At 41.3% G+C, this 14,785-nt stretch overlaps 1 pseudogene; it reads right to left on the minus strand.

Moving 5' to 3' along the window:
* Window positions 1-7,386: 7,386 nt before the first annotated feature.
* LOC110261962 (thymosin beta-4-like) lies at window positions 7,387-14,223 on the minus strand (annotated as a pseudogene).
* Between the last annotated feature and the right edge of the window lie 562 nt (window positions 14,224-14,785).

A 14,785-nucleotide genomic window follows, 5' to 3' on the forward strand; every position in this document is an offset into this window, starting at 1 on the left:
AGATGCCGTGGGAGTCATAGGTAAATGGTTTTTGAATGAGCAAGTTAGAGCAATGGTCTAAGAACCACTTTAGGTAGCAGGAGGATGCCAATGGCCAGCCCTTTGGAACTCCAGTTGGAACTTGAGTGCAAGGTTATTCTGGGTCTGCTGTGGGCTTTCACCCCCAGAGAGCTCTTCATAGACTTAGGATGAGGGGCTGCCACTTTTGACCAACAAAGAAGACTTTCTTAGACGTGGGTCTATTGAGGCTCTATCTTCCTTCTTCCCTCCCTCTCTCATTCCCCTTCCTTCCTTCCCTGGCATACAGTGGCTTGATGTGGGATCTCAGTTTGAAGACCAGAGATCAAACCTGGGCCATGTGGTGAAAGCACCAAATCCTAACTGCTAGACCACCAGAGAACTCCTGAAGGTCTTTCTTTTAAAATATTACCTATTCTTCCCATCATGGCTCAGTTGTTAACCAATCCAACTAGGAACCATGAGGGTTGCGGGTTCCATCCCTGGCCTCGCTCAGTGGGTTAAGGATCTGGAGTTGCCATGACCTGTGGTGTAGGTCAAGCTGTGGTGTAGGTCACAGATGTGACTTGGATCCTGCATTGCTGTGGCTGTGGTGTAGGCTGGTGACTACAGATCCAATTGGACCCCTAGCCTAGGAATCTACATATGCAGTGGGTGCATCCCTAGGGGAAAAAAAAATTACCTATTTTATTTTTTCCTCTTTTGAATTATTTTTCTTCTGTTCTGGTCCCCACAGTCCAGGCTCCTTTCTCTTCTGAGTCATCAAAAGGCTAATGTTAAAAGCCACTATTTCATGGCGATCTTCCTTCAACTCCAAAAGCTTTTCTGATTAACTTAGTACTAAGTAACATATTTCATGCATAATGTTCACCTTTGTGTGCAAGGACTCCAGACATCACAGCTTCAGAATGTGCCCCAAACTATTTGATCTGACTAATTATTCTAATATAGATGTATTTCTGTAATAAATTATACACGATGGGGAAAATGTTAATGAAATACTCTGTAGAAGCATTATTGCAGAGTTAAAATTTTCCAACCTTGAAAGTCAAAGAGCACAGTCATAGTTTTCATGACTCTATTACTCCCTCACACTTTTTATAGCACTACAGTATAATGAAAATTATTTTATTGCATTCATGCAACATTTAATGTTAAAATAATGAGATTTCACTGGGGCTTACAGGAGGAAAATTGAGGAACTTGATTGCTTTTTTCCTTCTTCCATTCCTTCTGGCCATACCACCTAAAGCACCCCACCCCATCCTGCTAGTCAGCTGTGAAAAGAAGGTGGTTGGAAATAGTGAGGAATCGGAGACAAAAAGGAAGAATGGCAAGTCAAGTCAAAGTCAGCTAGAATGAGTTCCTGTTGGGACTCAGTATGTTATGAACCCAGCTAGGATCCATGAGGATGCACGTTCCATACCTGGCCCCACTCAGTGGAATAAGGATCTGGCATTGTCTGAGTTGTGGTGTAGTTGCAGACGAGGCTCAGATCCTGAGCTGATGTGGCTGTGGTGTAGGCCGGCAGTTGCAGCTCCAATTTGACCCCTAGCCCGGGAGCTTCCATATGTCGCAAGTGTGGCCCTAAAGAAAAAAAAAGTCAATGAGGAGAGGACGGGTTCCTCTTTTCCACTCAAAGCTCTCATCTTCTAACTTGGAGCTGAGTTCTTAAAAGAATAAAACTCGAATAGGTTCATTATGAAATGCAAGTTTTTCTAAATTAATTTTTATTTTTATCAAACTAACATAGGTACATGGTTAAACTGCAAATGATATAGAATTCCACATAACACTCTAAACTGAGCCTAAATAATTCACTGGTGATAATATGGGGTGGCAGTATGGTGAAAGTAACAAAATAGCACGAGCCTAGTACAGCGTATAGAAACAAGTAACCAATTTGTTCAGTTACATCAGAATTCAAGTTACTGTGGGGTGTGTCATCAGGCATTTTCTCATAATTCAAAAATTCATAATCAAAAATGGCAAGTCCCCTGTTGTTACCCTTTCATAGTTCCAGAGTCCAGATACGATCTTCAACATTTTGAGCTGTTTCTGCTAATGTTGACATTTATATCTTCAGATAATATTTTGGGGTAAATCGGATCAAATTATTGTAGTATCTGAATATTATTCACTGAACAGTTAAGTAATATACTATGATTTTGGCTCCTTTTTGCATAATTTTTAATGAACTTTCACTTACTCAGTTTATTATATAGTTGTCCTCAATTCTTTCTGTATGTGCCATCAGATCTGTCATACGTACATTTCATTCTCCAAATGCTTAACGGTATCAGAATATCATCTCTTTTAAAGTAAAGTTTAAGCTTACCTTCAGAATGGCAATTAATCAACACCAGGTTTCTGTACTCTGGCATTACACCAAAAAAAATGAATGAGAAACAACAGAAACTAGTCAGTTTTAAAGTCTCATTCTGTTAAATGACTGGGAAAAGCTTAATGTATATTTTTACTACCTTAGACTAATTGTATTTTTAATTTTTGAAAATAGAATAAAAATTAAATTCTAGACTTGAAAAAGACTTTGATTCATTCCTTCTTTTTTTAAGTAGATGTTTTGATCAGATATTTTCCAATATTTTTATTCAATTATTTTTGACCTACCAAAACAGCACTTTTATGTGAGTCAGATTAATGCTATATGTCTGGCACTGTGCTCAGCGCTTAGTTGAACAGTCTTATCCAGTCCCTCACTTTACAAATGAGAAAGGAAAACAAAGCTGGCTTGTAAAGTCCATAGATGAAGCTCTCATACGAATAATAAAGAATAATACATTTCTAAGAGCTAAACAAAAATATGATTGTTAGCATATGCATTGAGGGTGTAGTTTTACTTCGGGCAGATTTACAATTCCTATGGTACCATTAATTTTCCTGTTATTTTACTGTTCTAAATTTGAACATGTTGCTGAAGTCCTATGTCATACTTTACAAAAATGAAAAGAAAAAAACCTTCCTAAAGTGTAAACAAATTAAAAACATTATAAAGTGGGAGAGTCTGAAAACATGCCCTTTTATTTCATGTTAAGGTGGAAAAAAATCTTTAGCCTCCTGGGTAAATATTCATTATCTTAATTGACTTCTGGCTAGTTAAGTCTTCAAGAGCATAAAACATAGTCTGTGGGTAAAATATATTTGCTGGAAACTACAGGACTGGAATGAAAGCAACATCTGAATTTCACTCTGAGACCAGAAAATCTAGTACAGTAGTAATGATTTCATCGTGCTGCCTTTTTCAGGCATGATCAATAAAAGACGGGAAGTCAAGTCCTACTTTGAGCACTGGAGTTCAATAAAGAATAAAGTATAAGAGCTGAAAAAGAAATCAGAGCTACATTAATTTGGAAGCACACGCTGGTAAGGGAAAGTCCAAACAGAGGAGTGTGAAGAGGAATGGAAAGAAACAAAACTGTTCCATTAAAAAGGTGTTTAAGGGGCTTATTCTCCCTCAGCGCGCATGCATATAAATTCCATTAGTGTTAATAGGACCTAACTGCATGACTCATGGGGAGAATAGAGTGACTTGAGTATTTGTGGTTAAATGAAGTCTAGGAAAAGTCAATTAAAGCCCACAAATGATAGTTCAGGAGTCTAATAGACTTACAGATACCTGCAAGAGAGGCCTTTAATTTTAAGCAATGGAATAACACATTTTTTCTTTTGCTAAAGACAGAAGCTATAAAAATGGCAAAGGGAAAAGAAGCCCAAATTTAGCTCACAAAATCACTGCTTCAGTCAAGGGCTATATTCTTGCATGCCAGATGATAAAATTGACCCCCTGTGAAAGATTGATAATTTTCATTCGAATGGGAATATTGAGTTATACAAGGCATTCAAACCTCCGGATGTTTTTCCTAGTCTTCACAATCAGAAAGAAGAAAGAGAGAAAGGATAGACAGAGAGAGAGACAGAGGCAGAGCGAGGGACTCATTTCCACAGAAACAAAACTCTGGCCTTTGATTATTTACAAAAGAGAGAATAATCGAATAGATTTTAAAGGAAATGGTACATAAACTAGTAAATGGAAATCTCTTTAATCAAAGGAGAAATTGTTTCTGGAAGAAAACCTGCCATTACTTTGCTGTAGTTCAAGTGAAACAAAACGTTCTTTATCCAGATGAGAGAGAAAACTGAGGATGTTTTTCTTAATAGAAAAAAGTGAGGGATTACAAAGAAAGGTTTTTCTTATGAGTATTTGCTACTTATGTCTCATAAGCCATAAGTTATTTGAAACCAGGCAGGCTGTAAGCCTTTACTTTAGTAACTCATAATTCTACATGTATTAAATAGGTGCTCAAACAGTTACGTAAAGAAGGATAAATGAACAGGAAGATGGATTGGAAGAAAAATAATGTCTTACCTGAAGTGTTCTCTTTGAAGTGTCTTATCTTTTCTCTGCTTTTGGAAGAAGCTGAATTTAGCACTGAGACGTGCTTTAGACAGAAATGGAATATGCAAGAATTGACGTGATGATCTTTTTTCTAGTAAAAGGAACTACATTTAGGAAGAAGAATGCGAGCGAATTCTCTTTGGGTTAAGTTTAATAAGAAGCAGATCTTAGAGGGACTTGATATCATACACTTGCATTAAGCTCTAATCCTCCCCTCTCTATCTCCAGTATTACGGCACTGAAGTCATACTTCTCGCTTTAAAGTAAGTCTCTAATATTGCCGTCTCCTTCCCATCCACTTTATTTTTAATCGTTTTAAGGGGTTCTTTATATTTTAGGATCTAATACAGCAATAGTTTTGAAATGGAAGGTTTATAAAATTTTCACATTCACAGCACTGGCACCAGATGTATATACATGTCTATGACTGTTTAATCAACCACTTCCAAGTTAGGAAAAGTTAAATACGGGAAGGCTAAGAAAGCTATACAGCATGCAATGTCGCTTCTTTACTACTAGAGCGTTGGTACCAAAACCAGAGGGTGAATTTATTTTTAATGTAAATACTAATTAGTACAGTGATGCCGCTGAGGTGGGGCTACTGGGGGTGCAGGGATGGAGGGTTGGATGGGAAGCTGAAAACTGTCTCAATGCAGTGGAAGGAGGGTGAGCTGTGTATGCAGCACAAATTAAATGGGAATTTAAAGCGGTTTGCAATACCAAGTATTGGGGAGGATGCAGTGCAATTGGAACTCTCATTCATACGCAGCTGGTGGGAGTGTCAATTGTGACCACTTTGAAAAATGGTGTGGCAGTATCTCTTAAAGCTGACCGTCTTGCAGAGCATATGAACCAGCCATTTCCCAGGCACACATGCAACAGAAATGTATGTACATATAGTCTAGTTATATACATATAACTTTACATATTAAAAAAATATATATTTTTGGCTGCATGGACGTTCCCAGGCCAAGGATGGAAGCTGAACGATGGTAGTGACAATGCTGAGTCCTTAACCACTAGGCCATTAGGCAACCCCTCGAGCAAGTATAATATAGCAGCAATATCTGTAATTGCCAAAAAACTGGATCCAATCCAAGTATTCATCAACAGTAAAACAGATAAATGAGTTGTGTTCTATTCCAGAGAAGAAATACATATGATTATAGGAATAAACAATGTACACCATGTGCAGCAATATGAACGAATCTCACAAACATGGCATTGAGCAAAGAAGTCAGGGAAAGACAGGTCTGTACTGTTTAAGTCCATTTGTATAGAATGTTAAAAAGAAGCACGTTGGAGTTCCCATTGTGGCTCAGTGGGTTAAGAACCTGAATAATATGCATGAAGATGTAGGTTCGATCCCTGGCTTCACTCAGTGGGTTAAGGATCTGGCATTGCTGCAAGCTGTGGTGTAGGTTGAAGACACAGCTGGGATTCCACATTACTGTGGCTGTGGTGTAGGGTGGCAACAGCAGCTCCAGTTCGACCTCTAGTCTGAGAACTTCCATATGCCACAGATGAGGCAAAAAAAAAAAAAAAAAAAAAAAGAATAAGAAGATCAGTTTAAACTATTAGATTGTAGTTCTCTACTGGGGAATGGCAGAAGGAGCTGTGACTCTTTCTTAACCTGGGCATAGGTTATCCAGCAGAGTTCACTTTGTGAGCACTTACGGACCTGTACACTTTGAATTTGTGTAGTTTTCTATATGTGAATGCATGCTAACCTCCAATTAAAAACTCACCCTAGTCCTCAAATACGTATAAGCCCCTTGGAAGCTTGGGAGCTCAAGCCCTAAGGGAAGAACTTTAGGAAGGAAGGGTGACAGAGGGCTTCAAACAGGAAGAAAAGTTGGAGAGTATCGTGGTCGGTGCATCCAGTCTGTAATGACTTAGAGGAATAGAATGAGTATTTGGATAAAACCTGAGGTCATGAAAAGTAATAATACAGACACATCATTAATATTCAAAAGATCAGAGGAGACCCAAGCTTGAGTCAGAATAGACACAACTGTGGGTTTCTCATGAGTAAGACCAGAGACATGGACAGGTTGAAATGCCAGAGTCCAAGAAGCAAACTGTTGAGGTATCACACAGTAGCTTGGAATGGCCTGGCAACCCCTGCATGGCTTTAAAGTTCTCTTGCCCCTGAATGAGGCCTGGACAACTTTGTATGGTTTATATAGAAGGCTGGAAAACAAAATGACCTGAATTATTTTATTTATGTATCAGTTACTCGCATAGCTATGCCCTGACCTTGTAAATTTCCCCATTTTTTTCACTTTTTAAAATTTTTAGTTGCATATTAAAAAATTGTGCATTCCCAGAGTTCCCACTGTGGCTCGCAGGTAATGAATCTGATTAGCATCCATGAGGATGCCGGTTCAATCCCTGGCCTTGCTCAGTGGGTTAAGAATCCAGAGTTTCTGTGAGCTGCGGTATAGGTCGCAGACCTGGCTTGGATCCTGTGTTGCTGTGGCTGTGATGTAGGCCGGTAGCTACAACTCTGATTCAACCCCTACCTAGCCTGGGAACCTCCATATGCCATGGGTGTGGCCCTAAAAAAAAAAAAAAGGCAAAAAAAAAAGTTGTGTATTCCAATAATTAAAATCATTTGAACAACAACAAAAAATGGCACTCTGATTAAACTGCATTTTACAGCCCACAGGACACCTTGGACCAGGTCGCTTTTTCCTGTAGATTCCACCCAGCTTCCTCCTTCACCAACATGCAAGTTCTTTTCCTTCCCTGCCAGCCACCTGGGCAGATGGGAGAGGCAGGCGCGACCTTCAGGTCAGTAGTTCTCCATTCTTTGATGTGCAAAGGGTCAGCACAGTCATTTCAAACTTGACCCAACCACTTTGCATCTTACACAGTTAAACAGCTAAAAGAAGTAAAATAAGGCGGTGCTGGTGGAGTGTACAGTGCACGTGGTGGCCTGCGCCTCTTTACGACTCCCCTGCTGGTTTCTTCCGTTCAATCGTTTCTTTTGAAGGCAGTGGATTTTCTCTCTTGTGTTTCTGTCTTCAATTTCGATTTATCAGATTTCTTAATCTCAGCCTTATCTGGGTTTTCAGACGTGGTTGCAGAGAAAGCAGAGCGGGGGCAAGAGAGCAGAGTCTGGTCTACGCAGCGGCGGCCGCAGCCGAGTGCCTACTCCTCCGGTTTTTCAAATACATGTAAAACATGGGTAACCAGTACATCAGCTTTTATCTATTCATTTCATTCTCAGCCTCTGGTAGTTAAGACTGGCACAGACCCCAAGTAACATTCTTACTGATTTATGGATCCTACGTAAAGTGAAGCAATAGTAAAAACTAACTGTATATGGCAACTGTCCTCAGCACTATCCTGAAATTGAGAGGAAAGGGCGCCCAGTGATGGGGACGGAGCCAGGGTTCAAGGACAAGTTGGTCTGACTTCAGACTGTGCGTGGGTTTATCCTGTCACCTATGTTTAACCATCAGACATGACAATGCTTTGAAATCTCAATGGATGTATCTGTAAGTCCCCGCAGCTCAACCGGTACCCCAAAGAGAAGGCTTTTCTCACCACCTTGAAAAATCCTTTTTTTTTTCACATCCACGGGAGGCATTCAGAAGGTAAGGGAGGCAGTGGACAATCCTTCTCAGGAAAGGCTGGGCGATCCGTTGACAAAGACCTTAGCACAATGCAGCTCCCAATACTTGAACAGAGCCCCGCCAGGAAAGCACCCCCTCGCTGCCTTCAACTCTCCCTGCCCCCACATCCAGCGTCCCTTTCCCTTTGATCATTCTTCAGTGCAAGCTCTTTTCTCTCCCCAAGAGTCTATGACAAATAGAGCCTGCTGTTTTTTTTCTCTTTGGGGGAGAACCAGGAGTGGTAGATCTTTAAATAAACCACTGCTTCATCTCTGTGGGGACAGGATCAATACGCAGGGATCACACACTGAAATACCTACAGAAAGGATATTGATTTAAATGACTGAACGTGGTGGTGAGGCCTCATCGCCTAGATTTTTTTTTTTTTTTTGTAGAGAAAAATATTTTGTGTGTGTGTGTCTGTGTGTGTCTGTGTGTGTAGGGGGGTATGGATTTGAAGGCCTAACATTCACTGATTCCAAGGAGAAGGGGCTGGAAGCTGCATTTATAGAGCAGTTTTTCATTAGACTGAGAAAGCAAAGCATGCAGGGTGTGAAGAGTGACGGTGGGGGACCGATGGGAAGTGTGACGAGCTGAGGAAATGAAGCTCTCCCGGGGCCGCCGCGTCTACTCAGCGCCAGCCGATGGTTGCCAGTTGGCAATGAGAACAGTCACCAGATCTTCTGAGTTTTTGGAAGATGGAAATCCAGATTTTTTTTTTTTTTTTTAATGGGAAATCTCCTATTTTTAAAATGCTGTGTGGGCCAAACCAAACATGATTGTGGGCTGAATTCAGTCTGTGGCCTACCATTTTGAGACCTTTGATTTATAGTCCTCACAAAACATGACATTTCTGTTCCAATTTGTAATCTCAAGGCTTGTTACTTCCAGACTCAGTTCATTTTCTATACTTTGCTTTCCCTCTTCACTCCGTCTTTGTTTACACATGTGTCTGACTCCCCATTAAGGTTACATATTCTTTTGATGGCACAACTTGCATCTTTAAATTTTGTATCTTCTCTGTGGTTTTCTATAGTGCTTTAAACAGTGCTGGTTAAACAAGTGCTTTTCTGATTTTGTTTTTGGCTGGGCCTGCCGCATGCGCAAGTTTCTGGGCCAGGGATCAAACCTCAAACCCGTACCACAGCTGTAACTAGAGTCACAGCAGTGACATCGCTGGCTCCTTAACCCAGTGTGCCACCAGGGAACTCCAACAAGTGTCTGTTAACGCATTCTGAAAGTTGTCCAGGGAAACTTGAAGCTCTACGTGGGGTTCATTCACTGAACCACAATTCGCCAAAAAACAAATATCTGAAAGCCAATTTGGGATTTCTACTTTCAGTCATAATCAACTATAATAATTCAGTTCAACTTTCCTGTAAAATAAACTAAAATATCTGGACAAAATATAGACAACATCTTATTAAGTGCATTGAAGACCTAACAAAATAGTGAGAAATTGTTTGAGAGAACAGAGGGAGTGCAAAAGCACGCACTGGTGAACGTGAATAGATTTTATCCTGGGGGCACTTGCCGTGAATTGGAGGGGACAGAGACCAGGAGGAAGAGATCTGTAAGTGGGACAGGACTGGCGACCTCAGAGATCACCCACTGCTCCGTGGCAAGGACTCTCCCCATGTCCTGCCTCCCCTGCACCTAACATTAGATATGTGACCTTTCTGGGGAAATAGCTGAGCAGTGCTCTAGGCTTTAGAGACATCTGAGGTCACCTCAGGAGACATGCCCTTTGCCCTGGGACAAGGTGGTGACTTGACTTTCAAACACTTGTGATTTCCTTCCCTGGTAACTCCCTCTGACAGGGCGAATCCTAAGAGAAATGGTTCTTGAACCCATGGTCAAGGGACCTATTAAACCTCTATTGAGTGTATTGAACATACTGTTCTTATTCTCTGGACTTTACTTTTTTTTTTTTTTTTTGGTCTTTTTGCGATTTCTTTGGGCCGCTCCCGCGGCATATGGAGGTTCCCAGGCTAGGGGTCGAATCGGAGCTGTAGCCACTGGCCTACGCCGGAGCCACAGCAACGCGGGATCCGAGCCATGTCTGCAACCTACACCACAGCTCACGGCAATGCCGGATCCTTAACCCACTGAGAAAGAGCAGGGACCGAACCCGCAACCATGGTTCCTAGTCGGATTCGTTAACCACTGTGCCACGACGGGAACTCCTTTTTTTTTTTTTAATTTTTTTTTTTTTTTTTTGAGGACTTTACCTTTTGAGAGCTCCCGTTTGCCTCCTCCTCCAACTAGTCCCTTCCCCTCAGCCTGATGGCCAAGGTCATGTACCACCTAGTGCTGGTTCTGTACTCTGCCCCCTCCACCTCTGCTCAGGATACTGGAATTCCCTACCAAATGATGCCAAAGCCCATTTCCCAGGCCTCCACAGGCTTCTTTCTTGGGCCCCTCCTCCAAGGGGCCTACCTTGCCACTAGGGTGTGCATCTCTAGGCCCAGAGAGGGGTCAAGGGGTTAGGTTGTGTGTGTGTGTGGGGATGGGGATAGGTATGGACAGAATTGGCCATGAGATTACAACGTAGCCAAGAGTCCACATGGTGCTGGATTATGGGACTCAAAGCAGGTTACTCATCACTACAGTCATTGAATACCCTGTAGTCTGAATAGTGTGTGACTAGGGGCAGGGCTTTTTCATTTGTTTGTTTCTTTCTTTCCTTTTTGGGGCTGCACCCACAGCATATGGAAGTTCCCTGGCTAGGGGTTGAATCCGAGATGCAATTGCTGACCTGTGTCACAACCACAGCAATAGGGGATCTGAGCCTCATCTGCGACCTATGCCACAGCTTGCAGCAACGCTGGATCCTTAATCCACTGAATGAGGCCAGGGATGGAACCTGAATCCTCGTGGATACTAGTCTGGTTCTTAACCCACAGAGCCACAGTGGGAACTCCAGGGGCAGGATTTAGATGCCCTGTATCGAAAGCTGCATATAATTATCAAAATGTGGGGCTTGAGTTCTTTAGCCACTTGAATCATATTTACTTTTGTAAGTGATGTTTTTCTAACTTATCTGGCTAGGTTTTGTATTCATTATATTCTAGCCTGTAGTTTGTTTAAATTTTCCATCTGTTGTCATTAAAAAAAATTCAGAAGATTAAAAAAAGATTACTGAAAAGAAACAAACAGTCATTCTAGGAATTTTGTGTTGCTGAGGTTGTGTAAGTTTCCTTGAACTGGACTTGTTGCTATGATAACATGAGAGTAAGCCAACTCATGTTGACAAAATTATACTTGACATCAGTCTTGTTATAAGACTTGGAGTCCCCTATCAGAGAAATTTCCTATTCAGATGGGAGATGTGTAATGCCTATATAATGGGTGGCCTGGAAAACTTAATAAATGAGGTGATTAAAATATATAGACCACCTGGACCTTTCCCCTCCTCATGGCCACACTCTATCCACTTGCAAAAATTTGCATCTCAGACTAACTTCTAGGAGTTTACTTAAACACATGTCCAGACATATTAGTGACAAGAGTAAGGACATGTATATCATATAAGCAATGAACTAAATATCCCTTGTTCATTATAGTAAATGACATCTCAGAAAGTGAGATCCCAAATATTCTTTGCGATATCAACACGCTCTAGGAAAAATTATTATTGCTTTTCACAGACAAGCACTTTTGCTATTAGTAATTATTTGGAGATGTACGGAAAATATGTCAAGCACTTCATGTTGGGAGAACGGAATAAAATTTGTTTAAAATTTTTTTTCTCTTAAAAAGCTATAAACTGAAGTTCCCGCCGTGGCTCAGTGGTAACAAACCTGACTAGTATCCATGAGGACTCAGGTTTGATTTCTGGCCTCTCTCAGTGGGTTAAGGATCTGGTGTTGCCATGAGCTATGGTGTAGGTCACAGATGCAGCTTGGATCCCACATTGCTGTGGCTGTGCTGTAGGCTGGCAGCTGTACCTACAATTCGACCCCTAGCCTGGGAACCTCCATATGCCGAGAGTATGGTCCTGAAAAGGCAAAAAAAAAAAAAAAAAAGCCGATCCTGCGGCATATGGAGGTTCCCAGGCTAGGGGTCTAATCGGAGCTGTAGCTGTGGGCCTTTGCCAGAGCCACAGCAAGGCAGAATCTGAGCCACGTCTGCAACCTGCACCACGGCTCACGGCAATGCCGGATCCTTAACCTGCTGAGCAAGGCGAGGGATCAAACCTGCAACCTCATGGTTCCTAGTTGGATTCGTTAACCACTGAGCTACGACGGGAACTTCATATATTTCACTTTTTATACGTGTCTGTGGTAGATGTATTCTATGAATGAGATGCGAAACCTTGATGATTTTAATGCTCTCGTTTTGCTGAATACTTAGTTTAATGGAAAGAGGTTTAATAATCAAGTTTTTTTTCTATTTTTAAAAATTGATGTAAAATTCACACAACATACAATTAACCATTTTAAAGTATACAACTCATTGTTATTTAGTGTATTCACAATGTTGTGCAACGCAACCTCCCTCTAGCTTCAAAACTTCTTCATCACTCTGGAGAAAAACCCCTATGCCCTTTAAGTAATCACACCCCACTTTCCCCCACCCCATCTTTTGGTAATGCCTAATCTGTTTTTGGTCTCTATGGATTTACCTATTCTGGATATATCATATGAAAGGAGCCATACAGTGTATGACCTTTTGTGTTTGGCTTCTTTCATTTAGCATGATGTTTTTGAGGTTTGTCCAAGATGCAGCGTTTATCAGTGCTTTATTCCTTTTCATGGCTGAATAATATTTCACAATATTTCTATTGCGTGTATGTATCATGATTTGTCCATTTATCTGTTAGTGAGCATTTGGAATGGTTCTTCCTTTTTAGCTATTATGAACACTCATAACATTCGTGTACAAGTTTTTGTGGGGATATTTGTTTTCATTTCTCTTCAGTATGTACCTAGGAGTGGAATTATTGTGATGATTCCACAGTGATAATTCTACGTTTACCTTTTTGAGAAAAAACCAAAATACAACCAAGTTTTTTTTTTTTTTTTTTTTGTCTTTTGTCTTTTTTTTTGTCTTTGTTGTTGTTGTTGTCATTGTTGCTATTTCTTGGGTCGCTCCTGCGGCATATGGAGGTTCCCAGGCTAGGGGTTGAATCAGAGCTGTAGCCACCGGCCTACGCCAGAGCCACAGCAACTCGGGATCCGAGCCGCGTCTGCAACCTACACCACAGCTCACGGCAACGCCGGATCGTTAACCCATTGAGCAAGGGCAGGGACCGAACCCGCAACCTCATGGTTCCTAGTCGGATTCGTTAACCACTGTGCCACGACGGGAACTCCTATAACCAAGTTTTATATACTCTGATTACCTTTGACTATTAAACAATATATTGCTTTTTTTTTTTTTTTTGCCTTTTCTAGGGCCGTTCCCATGGCATATGGAGGTTCCCAGGCTAGGGGTCCAATTGCAGCAACGTGGGATCCAAGTCGTGTCTGCAACCTACACCATAGCTCATGGCAACGCCAGATTCTTAACCCACTGAACAAGGCCAGGGATCGAACCTGCAACCTCATGGTTCCTAGTCAGATTCGTTAACCACTGCACCACGACGGGAACTCCTGCGTCTTTTCTTTTAATAGCTTTGAGATATAATCCACATACCATAAAGCTCACCCACTTAAAGTACACTGTTAGTGATTTTTAGTATATTCACAGGTTTGTGCAACCATAACAACAATTTTAGAACATTTTTATGACCCTCAAAAGAAACTTTGTGGCATTCTCGCTGTGGTACAGTGGGTTAAGGATCCGACTGCAACAGTCTGGGTCACTGTGGAGGCACAGGTTCAATCCCTGGCCCAGCACAGTAGGTTAAGGGATCCAGTGTCCCCACAGCTGCAGTGTAGACTGCAGCTGTGGCTTGGATTCACTCCCTGGCCCAGGAACTACCATGTTCTGAGGGTGCAGCCATTAAAAAAAAAAAGGAGAAAGAAAGAGACTTTGTATTCTTTAGCAGTCACCTCCCAGCCCCTCCATTGCCCCTAAGCCTAGGCAATCACTAAATCTACTTTCTCTCTATAAGAGTTGCCTATCTTGGATATTTTATAAGAATGGACTTATTCAATATGTGGTCTTTTTTGACTGGTTTCTTTCACTTACCATGATATTTTTAAGTTTCTTGCACATTGAAGCATGTTATTAAGTACTTCATTCCTTTTATAGCTGAATAATATTCCATAGTGTGGATATAGCATATTTCATTTATTTATTCATCAGTTGATGGGGATTTGGGTTGTTTCCACTTATTGGCCATTATGAATAACACTACTATAAACATATGTGTACAAATTTTTCCTGCAGACATATGTTTTCAGTTCTTTTGCAGATGTACCTAGGAGTGGAGTTGCTGGATTATATATGTAACTCTATGTTTAACTTTTTGAAGAACAGCCAGATTCTTCCAAAGTCTGTATGATTTTGCATTTTTACCAGCAGAGAATGAAGGTTCCAATTTTTCCACATGTTTGATAACATTGCTATTATCAGTCTTTTTATTATAGCCATCCTGGTGAGTGTGAAGTGACACCTTGTTGCAGTTTTTTTTGTTGTGGTGGTGGTTTTTGGGGGTGGGGGGGGGCTGTGACCTGCGGAAGTTCCTGGGTCAGGGACTGAACCCATGCCCTAGCAGTGACCTGAGCCACAGCAGTGATAATACTGGATTCTTAACTGCTAGGCCACCAGGGAACTC

This window comes from Sus scrofa, chromosome 8, assembly GCF_054392235.1.
Source record: "Sus scrofa isolate SSC_HxYL_T2T_F1_AM1 chromosome 8, Sscrofa_HxYL_maternal_Yorkshire_Landrace_v2.0, whole genome shotgun sequence".
Taxonomy (NCBI): Eukaryota; Metazoa; Chordata; class Mammalia; order Artiodactyla; family Suidae; genus Sus; species Sus scrofa.